This window comes from Phodopus roborovskii, unplaced genomic scaffold, assembly GCF_943737965.1.
Source record: "Phodopus roborovskii unplaced genomic scaffold, PHOROB, whole genome shotgun sequence".
Taxonomy (NCBI): Eukaryota; Metazoa; Chordata; class Mammalia; order Rodentia; family Cricetidae; genus Phodopus; species Phodopus roborovskii.
Window position 1 is genome coordinate 1,308,024 of NW_026125739.1, and position 12,197 is coordinate 1,320,220.

Genomic DNA, 12,197 nt, shown 5'->3' on the forward strand with positions numbered 1-12,197 from the left:
TTTGAGTTTATGTGAGTTTTGACATCCTAGTTAGTTTTGTTGTGTTGTGTTTTGTGTTAGTCCCATTTGCTCCAGACCTTTGCCAACCATTTTCTCTATCACAGCAAATTCTGGATAGGATTATTACTGAAGAGGAGGGAAGCCTCTTGAGACAGCTTGTCAACAGCCTAGATGTTGCAATCTTGGCATTGTGCTGACCTTGCCCCCAAACTATGGGCAGGACATGCATGCCCAACATGGCCACATCATGGATACCTCTTCTCTGCTCTGTGTTGGCTAACTTTTTTCACACCATTCTTTTCTCTCCAACAAAGAATTCCAGGTGGCCTCATTGAGTTTCTTGTTTGTGTTTCATTGCTAACTGCTATAGCAAATGAACAACAATATCCATCTGTCAGGAAGAATTGAGTACCCATTGTAGTGAGTTACAAGTGAAGCCAATTTTCAGGTGTGTCAGTACAGAGGGCTTGGGAGCTGGTGGGTATCTAAGACGGAGGAATATGTTGTCAGTTTAGCAATGCAAATGGAGAGCATTCTAGTTGGAAGAGGGATATATATGACAAATGTGGAAGGCAGTTACCCTATTCACCCTTCTTACAATATTTCTGTTTTACAGAGCATAATAATATATTTTTAATATTTATTTATTTATTTTATTTAACTAAGTCCATTTAAATGAAAACAAACATTTATACACAATATTTGGGAAGTTGGGCGTCGTTGTTTCCAAACTACTTCCTACTGGTAAGGGGCACTGTCATGGGGGATTCTAAGAAGATGCAGAAATCCTGGCTGTAGTCTGTAAGTCTGCTTTGTCCAGCTGTTTTGAATTTAGGATCACCTGGTACTGTTTCAGGCGGTCTGGCTTGATCAAACCACATTAGCCTGGAAGGAATCCACAGCTTTTCATTTTCTGTGGAAACAAAAATAGAAATCCTTTTCCCCAGTAAATTGTCCTTGAACTTAAATTTTGGAGTCAAAGCATATTTTTTTATAAAATTTTTTATTTTATATGTTGATCCCAGTCCCCTCTCCCTCTCTCCCTCTCTCCTTCTCTCCCTCTCTCCCTCCCTCCCTCCCTTTTACCCTCTCTGCCCTCTCCCATGCACCCTAACCACCATCTCCTCCCATCCCCCCACCCAAATTCCATATGTAGGGGAATGCCATCCAGTTGGGCTCATGTAGATCGGACAGGTCATGTGAAGTAGGGACTAGGGCTTCTCTCCTGTCTCTAGAATAAGGCAGTTATCCCTCCATGGGGGATGTGTTTGCAAGGTCCTTTTGAGCACCAGGGATACATCCTAGCTCCACTGTCTGAGGTCCCTTAGACTGCTCAGTCCTTCTGGCTGAGACCCCTATTCAGCGGGGCCTGAATCAGTCGCATGCTGGCTTCACAGCTATCAGTCGGGTGGCCCGTTAGCTCCTCCTTGTTCAGGTAAGTTGTCTCTATGGGTTTCTGCCACCTGGTCTTGTCCTCTCCATCTGCATCTGGGTTCTACTTCGACTCAGTGTTTATGTATGGGTGTTTGCTCCTGTTTCCAACAGGCATTCGTTGAAGGCTCCATGAATAAGTTAGTTGTTGATCTCACTATCCCAGAAGGGCATTCATGTTTGCCTTTCAATGGAAGCTCAAATTATTACTTGGAGGCAGACTTATAGTTCTCTATCGTTCTCTTTCTTTGTGTTCAATTTTATCTTCAAACCAATATTGGCTCCCTCTTTTATATTCTCTCTCTTTCTTTCTTTCTCTCTCTCTCTCTCTCTTTCCAGTCTTCTATTCCTAACTGGGCTCAATGTTCCTGGTTGCAAGTGTTTTCCTCTCCTCCCCCTCGTTTTCACCTTCTTCTCTCTCCATTCGCTCCCCCCCACACACTTCTCTTGTGCTTTGGTGGGGACTTATCCCTTCCCAGTTCTGTGAGAGACTTTATATGAATCTCTTAGAATACACCTTGTATCCTAGTTCCTCTGGTGGTGTGAATTATAGGCTGGTGGTCCTTTGCTCTAGGACTAAAATCCATAAATGAGTGAGTACATACTATATTCCTCTTTTAGTGACTGGGTTACCTAATTCAGGATGGTTTCTTCAACTGCCACCCATTTACCTGCGAATTTCAAGATACCATTATTTTTTTCTACAGAGTAGTATTCCACTGCGTAGATGTGCCACATTCTCATTATCCGTTGTTCAATTGAGGGGCATCTAGGTTGCTTCCAGGTTCTTGCTATTACAAATATTGCTGCTATGAACATAGTTGAACAGATGTCGTTGTTGCATGGATGTGAATCCTTTGGGTATATCCCTAAGAGGGGGATTTCCAGGTCCTGTGGTAAACTAAGTCCCATTTTCCTGAGGTGATCTGATGTAGACTCTAAGTCACCAGCATAACACTAGTCTTGAGTATTACTGACTTCTGCTGCAATAGGGGTAGAAAGTGAGCAGTAATGGTATACCTGGGCTAGCAAGAGGAACAGAGAGATCATGACTTAATTTCTTAATTTTTTCTCCAGGTATGAATCTGAAGATTAAAGACTGAAGGTTTTGTCTAGAACCTTCTACACATGAACATGCAAGTTATCTCCATCCACGACAGGCATGTATTTTGAAGCACTTTGTCTTATTCTCACTCTCCTTTTTCTAATGTTTAGGCTTTGCTTGTCATGCTAGGATTACCATTTTTATCTTCAGCTTTCTGATCAAGAAGAGAAAAAAAAATGTAATACTCTTTTTTGGTGTCCCAAACACCTGTCTGTCAAGTTCTCCAGATTCTTCTCCGTGCAAGTACAGTTAGGTTTCTTCATGGTAGAAAGAGTTTAGAGTGGTCCTTTTAATGTTAGATAAGCTGGTACCATCAACACTGTACAGTCTCTTAATGTAAAGATAAGTAGTAAAATTATTAAGATTTACAAATAAACCTCTTATTTTAATAATAAGATCCTAATTAATTCACTCTATTTGATCTTCAAAATGTATAAACTCATGTAAAATCTGTTTTCTGTCTACTCTAGTCAACATTTTTAATCAATTAAGGGAAAGTAGGCTGCAGTGACCTTGAAGACTCAGTTAACTTTGCATCTCTCTATCATGACTGCTGTTTGTTAAAGGAGATGCAGTGTTTTTTTTTTTTTTTTTTTTTTTTTGCATCCTGACTTGTCACGGGTTTATGTAAAAAGTCATATATATTCTATGCTTTCACAGTTTAGAAAGAAGATGGATTCAGAGTACATGCAGTCTTTAGACTTATTTCCAGTATATCCTTTTAGCCTGAATGTGAGTTAGAACTCGTTCAGAATTTGACTCAACAGAAAGTGGATGACTGGGTTCCAGATTGGACTTTGGTTCGTGGTTTGTATATGTGTAGAGGAATGGTGTTTTCAAGAGGCTTTAATATTTCTCTTGGTGTGCTTTTCCTTGGCCAGTCATCAATAAAGTAGTAGAAATAGGACATATACCTTCAGTGTGTAGCGCAGTGATGAATGAATGAAGACCACGAGGCAGTTAAACCTCAGAAAGAAAGCATTTACTCTTCACATGTTAACATGGAAGAAGTTTTCCCATTTCTCAAAGCAAACATGTCACATGTGTGTGAACCTCCACAAATAAGGAACTTATTCTCAGAAAAGAGTGCACTGATCTCTGTTACTTTCACTTAAACTTTGTTAAAATTGTAAGTAGCAGTGAGGTAATTTGTCCCTAAAAAGGCAGGGAAGGCAATCTTAGAAGATGAATGACTCTGAAAAGGAAGAAAAAATCTATAGCAACAAGCCAACATTTCCTACACATATTCTTCTTATTCATCTGTTTGTAGTAAGAACACTCATCAGTTTCTTCTAGGCTTTCATTGAGGACTCTGTTTTCACCCTGTATTTCTTTAGCTCAACATAATTACATCTATAAAAGTCTGTTCCATCATTTGTGGACCAGCATGTTCTGTAGATGTCAGAAACCAGAACTTTTCACTAAATGGAAAATGTTATTTTTTCTTTTTTTCTAGAAACCATTTAGTTGTATCCTCCCTACCCCCTTTCTCAGTTTAATGCCAGAAAGAAAAGATTTGTTATGAAACCGGTAATACATTACTGGGTAGAAATTGATTTGTTTGCTTATTATTTTTGTTGGTAGTGGCTTTGAAATATTCTGTGTAGTGTGTTTACTTGTTGAATAATAATTCATAAGTGTTTATGAGCCCTTAAAATCTCTTAAGCAGTGAGACAAACAAACAGGCTTCGTGAATCAGTGTGATGCTTCCCTCACTCAAGCCATGTGCTGTTTCTGGTTTTGTCAGGGTCCTGCTTTGCCTTTAAACTCAGGCCACTCAGCAGAGTGCAGTTTTAAGTTTATTTCACATGTCTTCCCAGTTTTAAGTTTCATCTCATTTAACTCAACAAAGCCTGTTCACTCTATACATTTTGGCCCTTTGGGAACCTAGCCCAGCCTCGGTTGAGTGGTTAGTGTACTGGTAACTGAAAAGTCTGGGCTGGTAAGCCATCTTAGTGAAGCTCCTGCCCAGGGATAGCATTTAACCTTCTATACATGAAGTGCTGGGATCGGTCCCCACATTATAAAACAAAAGCAAAAATGAATATATGCAGCTTTGACCTAACTTTAAAATTCAAGCCTTCAGAATTGTGACATAGACATTTTGCTATCAAAAATAAAATGTATTGTTATTATCACCTTCAATTTGACAGCTAAATGTTTGTTTGTTCTTACGTTTGGATGTGTGTGGAATAAATATTTAATCATTTGTTTATGTCTTGTAAATCTAACTATATGGAATGTTTTACTCCCTGAAATATGTAATAATATTTGATAAAACCGTTACTACTTGTGATTTCCAATTTGGTAAACCAAACTAAATGAGATTCCTACAGATCTTTACATTTTAAGTGCTTTCATTTTTAATAAATTTGATTGTAAAAATTTGCTATTTTTTGCCCTCTGCTTGCACATAAGTGCCTGTGTTCTAAGCTTTGCCTTTAGAAATGTAAAACATGCTCTATCTCTGCAAGCAAGTGTTTGAGGATGAAAGGAAGTCTTTCCATCTTAGCAAGCTAAACTGCCATCAAATATCAAACCAGACAAAGAAACAACTGTTCAGTATTTCCTGACGGGAAATCATAAACAAAGGTATTGGAATGGCCCTGCGATCTTTCATACTGCCATCGGGTCAACCAGTGAAGGCATGTGTTGCCACAAAATCACCTATTTTAGAAAATAAATAATGAAAACAGTCAGAGAGCTGACTCGTCAGTTAAAAACACTTTTTGATCTTGCAGAGAACCCAGGTTCAATTCCCAGCCCTTACTTGATGGTATACAACCATCTGTAACTCTTGTCCCAAGGGATCTGACACCTTCTTCTGACTTTCACAAGCACCAGACACTTGTGTGGTTATAAGACATACACGTTTACTCACGTCTGTGGGTATACATACCCTTGTGAGCATGTGTGTGTGTGTGTGTGTGTGTGTGTGTGTGTGTGTGTGTGTGTGCCTGTGTCTGTGTATCTGTGTCTCTGCGTGTGTGTATGGATCTTCCACTGTCTTTCTCTGTGTTTTGACCATCAGGCCCTAGGGTTCTTCCATCTCTCCCTGCCAGCACTGGGATTATAGGCCTTGCTACTGTGCCAGTGTAAAGGGGGATGCAGACTGGGACACAGGTTTTCATGCTTGCACAGCAAGCACTTTATCAGGTGAGCTACCTCCTCCATCCCCATCCTTTGTAATTTTTAAATGTAGCAATAAACTCATTATGAAGCCAATTATCAATTTGTTAAATAGAATTTATGAGCACAGAAAAACAAATATGATCACTTGGAGCCAGTGCGGATTTTGCTAGCAAGAAATTATGCCTGGTAACATAGGCCTGCTAACCTTTCAACTTGGGATGTTGAAGAAGGAGGAGCAATTTAGAGAGACTCTTCCTCCAAATAAAAAGTGGTAGAACATTTTGCCTACATGTACAAGGCCCTGGGTTCACCCTCCAATACTGAAAGAAGAAAATAAGGGTAAAGAGATAAAGGGACTGTGAGAGATGACTCAGCAGTTAAAAGTGCTTGCAGCTTTTCAGAGGACCCTAATTTGCCCAGCACTCATGCTAGGCCGCCCACAATTGCCTGTAGCTCCAGCTCTATGTCACCCAGCCCTCCACAAGCAGACTCACATGCATGCATATAAGTAACAATGCAATCTTTGGAGACTGGAGAGATAACTCAGCTATACAAAGCACTTATTTTTGCAGTAGACCCATGAGGTGGCTTGCAACAAACTATAACTCCAATTTTAGATGATCTGATATTCTCTTCTGGCCTACACAGGCACCAACTTATACATGTACACATGTATACACATAAAGTAAATAAATCCTTAAAGGAGGTTAAGAAATTGAGGCATATAGTAAATTTGTGAGTGGTTTCCTTTGGTTTGGTCTGGTTAGGTTTTCGAGACAAGATCTTTCTGGGTAGCCCGACAGTCCTAGAACTCACTCTGTAGCCCAGACTGGCCTTGAACTCAGAGATCATCTGCCTGCCTCTGCCTCCCAAATGCTGAAATTAAAGGCATGGGATTTTTTTAATGTATATTTATTCTCTGTGAATGTGTGAGGGGTGTGCAGGCCTTGGCATTTATGTGGAAGTCAGAGGACAACTTATGGCATTTGGTTCTCTCCACATGATTCCAAGGATCTAACTCAGGTCATAAGACATGGCAGCTGAATGGAAAAAAGATAGATAAACAAATAGATAGGAACGAAGGAAGGAAGGAAGGGTTTTTGGCACCAGATGAATAAAATGGGTGCAGTAAAGAAACCAAAATAGCTGTTCCATGAGTAAAGGGTAAAATTTATTCCAAATCACCAAGTCTGTCTCTTGGAAAGTGGGGGCTAAGGGAATTAATGGATGTGATTTCTAGTGCCATGATAACCTCACTGAAGAAAGCTTTAGCTGGTTCAGGGTCTGAATGCAGGAGGCTTATATACGGATTCCTACAGGAAGCAGGTATTCAGGTAGGTTAAGTTACCAGAAAAGCAGCCAAAACTCTGTCCTACTCGAACTCTTAGACACTTGCAGAAACAATTCTTAACACTTCTACTGAAGTGTAACAAATCCGAGATACTGTGTTCATCCTCCTGTAAATAAGCATCAGTATCTCCCTCTAGTCAGGTTGCATGGAGTTAGGGAGCCACACGTTGACATTGAAGATAAGCAAATCTAAGGGGAGATGAAGTGATTCTAAATGGGTTAATTTTTAGTTTTTGATTAGGTGTTTGGGGATTAATAGCAGAGGTTTTACAGTGTTGTATATATACTAAAATCCACTGTATCAGAAATTTCACAGGGGTTGGTTTGATGTGTGAATTATGCCTCAACATCCAGGTATAAAAGGGGTGGTATGTTAAAACAACCAGTAAGTATCTCCCACAGTACACCCCATTCAGCCTCCATCTTCTTGTGTGTTACACTTTCCTGTCTGAGCACAGTGACTGATAGTCTTTTTTTAACAATAAAATAGAGAAAAGAAAAATACCAGTAACTAGAAGGTTAGCAGGACAGCCTTGGAAACTGTACTGAAGCCACAGGGAATTTTTTTTTAATCTCTACCTTTTTCTATTTATTCTAGATTTCCCCTTCAATGAGCCCTTCTGTTGGTCAAGCCTTGCCCCTAACCATCAGCAATCATTCCTGTGAATACTTCTTTCCCCTAACATAGCACTAGTCCCAGCTCTTAATGATTCTTGAGCTGTCACTTTCTTCCCGTGTGGCCACTCCTCTCTTATATTGCTTGCTTAGTGGCTTGAAGAGTCAAAAGCAAGAGAACAGCAGCCATTGCATTAAGTGTGGTCACTAGGAACTAGAAACACTGCTCTCCACACCGATTTGGAGGCGAGTGGAAACAGGTCTCTAGAATGACCAACAAGTCTTGCTAGGCTGTTCTGGAAAGAGGTCCTGTTCCAGGTAATGGGAAGAGACTCTTCTGTAGGAAGGGAATGTGACCACAGAGTTCAGGGGAATTTGGAAACCCAAGGTCTACCCAAATGGGTGTTGTTCCTTCCCAACTAGATCACCAGGTCAGACAATGTCTTCCAGGCTCGGCATTTGAGAATTTGGTATCCTTCATAACCTTTATATTCCCTGAACCTGATTTTGAGCACATTTTACTGCCTGTGCACTGGATGCATCTAAATGTTTCTGGGACATCTGAGATAACAGTGGCTAATCAGAATCTGCCTTTTCTTCATCCCGTGTGTGTGCGCGTGTGTGTGTGTGTGTGTGTGTGTGTGTGTGTGTGTGTGTGTGTGTGTGGTGAGTTTTGGGAGGATTTCTCTGTATAGCTTGCTTGCTCTATAGACCAGGCTAGCCTTAAACTCACTTCCCAAGCCTCTGCCTACTGAGTGCTGAGGAGATTAAAGGCATATGCCACTACCGCCTGACTTTATCCCAATTTTTTAATTGTGTGTGCTGGTGCCCAGAGTTCTTTTCTAGGGATGTCTCTGGGTCAGCTTTGCTACTTGGACTTGTCACAAATCCCAGAGATTTGGTTTAAGTACTTGGGAGGTGATCCCAGGAAGGACAAGGGCATGGGATGAGGGGTGGGAAAGAAGAATGTTAACACTGGGGAACACCATGCTCAGTCCCACTGGGGAGTGAGGATACTGGGAATGTGCCTGCTATGGGGATAAGGATTGTCCCTGGAATGCTTTAACTGGAACAGGGCCAAACAAAAACAAACATTCTTGGACTAGGTCTTTGTGATTCAATGTCAAGCCCATTCATTGCACATGGCTTTTTTTTTTTTTTGTTGTTGTTGTTGTTAATTGAAGGGTTTTTCTGAGTGTCACTTGACTGCCCTGTTCCTCACTTTGTAGATTCAGCTGGCCTCAAACTCACAGAGATCCTCTTGAGTGCTGGGACTAAAGGTTTGCACCACCACTGACTGGCTATAGGTTTTTTATTTTTTAAAGACAAGGTCTTGCTACATATGGTAGGCTGGCATTGAAATCTTGATCTTAATGCCTTCATTTCCTGAGCGGTTTTGTTTATGTTTTGTTTTGTTTTAGTGTTTGTTAATAGTACTTCTCTTAGCAATGGCAGTGGGTGAGTGGGCAGGGGAGTGGCTCTTCCAGACAAGTGTTAATGTTGCTAATCTTAGACTTGGCAGGCTGCCTTCTGATTCACTCAGAACACAGGAGTATGGGAAGCCATCTAAAGCTATCTCCCACTGACACCCTTCTCCCTTGTGAGGCTTCCAGTGAGCTCAGAATAGATTGACATGCAAAATACAAAACTACTTGCTAGGGGAGGGGGTCTAGGCTTGACTTCCCAATAGTAGAGTATCTCACAACTCTTGTTGCTGGTAACCTGCCTGTTTTGATGAGCCATTGTCTTTCTTGGTATGCAGGAAGAAGACCTGAGAAGCTGGCACCTTTGGCTTACTCTCTGTTGTTAATGATGTAAGTAATAAAGTGCCTGAATCTAAAAAGAGCTCACTATGTATGTGTGTGTGTGTGTGTGTGTGTGTGTGTGTGTATGTATATATGTAAGTCTTTGTCTGCTGCAGTGTACCTGATAACCTCTCAGGAATCAAGGACTACAACCTGTACCTTCTGTCAAAGCAACTCACAACCAGACTTATGCTGCCTACAATTTGAGGGCTGTGCAGCCTCACCCAAGTCTGTGTGCCCTTCAGGAGGCAAGGAAGGCAGACTGCCTAACAGCAGTCATCTGAAATACAAAAAACAAAAATGTTGCTCTCAGGCTCAGTGTATCATGTCTTCCAGGGACTCTACCCATTCTGTTGCATCCGAGGATCCTGCTGGGGCTTATCATCTGACATGGTATTGAGCAGTTTTACAATATTCTCAATAAAACTGGCCTGAAATTATCCTTTCTTGGTAACATCTGTTACTTGAAAGCTGCCCACAATGTTTCTGAGCCTATAAATTATTAACTTGGTAAGAAAAAAAAAAAAGCTTGTTTTATGATCATATTCAGCAAAACCCCTTAATACTTCAACCAGTGTTTATAATTGCAAACAGTGATCTGAAGTAATCCATTTTAAGAAAAGGACAGTAGAGAGAAAAGGGTGGGAGTGAGATTTGTGAATAATGAACAAACTATCTGTCTCTCTCAGGACAGCTCCCATCAATGTAGTCAAGCCTAAATCTCTTCTTTAGACTAAACGGGGAATTGTAGTGAGATATCCACCCTGCCTGCACCTGTTGCTCATTGGAGGTGGGGACAGGTTTGGACATGCCCTTTGGGGAGTAGGAGGTCTGGGTCTGGGGTGCCAGACCCCAGCTAGTGCTCTTACTTCCCAGTTGGAGACAGAACATCCCGAGGCATCCTTGAAACTGGAACCTGTAGCGATCATCTGCTTCTGGTGTAAGTGATTCCTCCCAGAATAAACATCCATCAGCCTGTCGCTTCCCAGACCCTTATTTACAATTTACAACCCAGCAGAGGTTGCATGACTGGGCTTTCTGCTGTTTGTGCTGGGTCTCTGTATAGCAAAAGAGGAGTGTCCTAAGGGTCTACAGTGTGAATTCAGTTATCTGTGTTGTCTTGTATGTAAAGTTCCATTTAGTAAGCAACTGTCTGTTGCTGTTTTGGTTTTATATTATCATTTTTCTTGTGCTGAATAGCCTTACCCAATTTTTTGGACTTCAAAATAATATTTTAGGCTTATTCTAGGGACCATAGTGTTTACTTTAGATGATTATATATTATCCCAAGTTTTTAATTGCTTTGTTTCATCGGAGCTTATAGGTAATGCGTATCCATTACAAGGAAATATCTGATGAGTTCTGGCAAATTTGAATTCCCACATAACTACTACCACAATTGGGAAATAGCATATCTATTTCTCTCTGCCCCTGCTATAACTCTCCCAGATCCTGAGTCCTTAGCAACCACTGGTCTGCTTTTTCTTATGATAGCTTAATGTACCTTTTTTATAATTCATATGATAATATCACAAGTTAGTTGTTAAACGTGGCTTCTTTCAATCAAAAAGTATATTTAATATTTAAGATCTGCCTGCATCTGAGTGGATGCCATTAATATACCTTGTTTGTTGTTGGGAAATATCCAGTGTACGGTCTATCATAGCTTGTTTATCCAACCAAATGTCAAGAGTATTTCCAACAATATTTAGTAAACAATTTTTTTTTAATTTGCTTGAATGCCTGCTGTGTGTCATTTGAGAGCCAGCATGAACAAAGTAATGTGTGTCTTCATGGAGCTGAAAGGGGATCTAAAATACAAATCATAGTAGTAGCTAAATTACACAATTATATACATTAGTTTTTATGGCTCCTCTAACAAATTGCACAGTCGATGGCTTAAGGTAACAGAAATTTGTTCACACTTACAGAAGCCAGAATCCATAAGTCAAGATTTGTAAGTTGGGTCATGAGGTGTGCTTCGAGGGAGATGTGCCCCATGGGCCTCTCCTGGTGGTTGCTGGGGACCCATCTGTTCAGTGACTTAAAAACTACATCACTTGGAGCTTTGTTCTACCCTCACATCACGTTGATTACTGTGTTTCTTTTCTAAGAACACATGGATTTAGTGTCCATACTAATCCAGTATGGTCTCATCTTGAGACTCTCAGTTACATCTAGGAAAAAAAAAAACCTTTAGATTCTAGGTGGGCATGTTTTAGGGGTTACTACAGAAATTCCTGCCCACGTTAAACACTGGTAACAGAGCAGCAGAATAATTATAGGCGGAGTGCTGGAGGAGTATAAATGTAACTTCAGTAATGTGGGCTGGACAAGCCAGTGACTATGCGAGACAAAAGCAGTGGGCAATGTTGTCTGATGTCAAGAGGACCCCACGTCGCAGGCACTGCCCAGGAGTGGCCCTCATTTGGGAAAGGGCAGTGAAGCATGCCTGTAGGACAGCTGTAAGTATTCAAGGCTCATTGATTATGGACAGGGTATCACTGGGTGGCCCTGGCTGTCTGGGAAACTGCTTTGTTGACCAGGTGGAACTAAACTCACAGATAGCCATTCGCCTCTGTCTCCCAAGAGCTAGGATTTATTTTATATGTATGAGTGTTTTTTTTTTTTTAAATTTTATTCATTATGTATAAAGTGTTCTGGCATGTATTCTTTCATGCCAAAAGGAGGCACCAAATCTCATCATAGATGGTTGTGAGCCATCATGTGGTTGTTGAGAATTGAACTCAGGGCCTCTG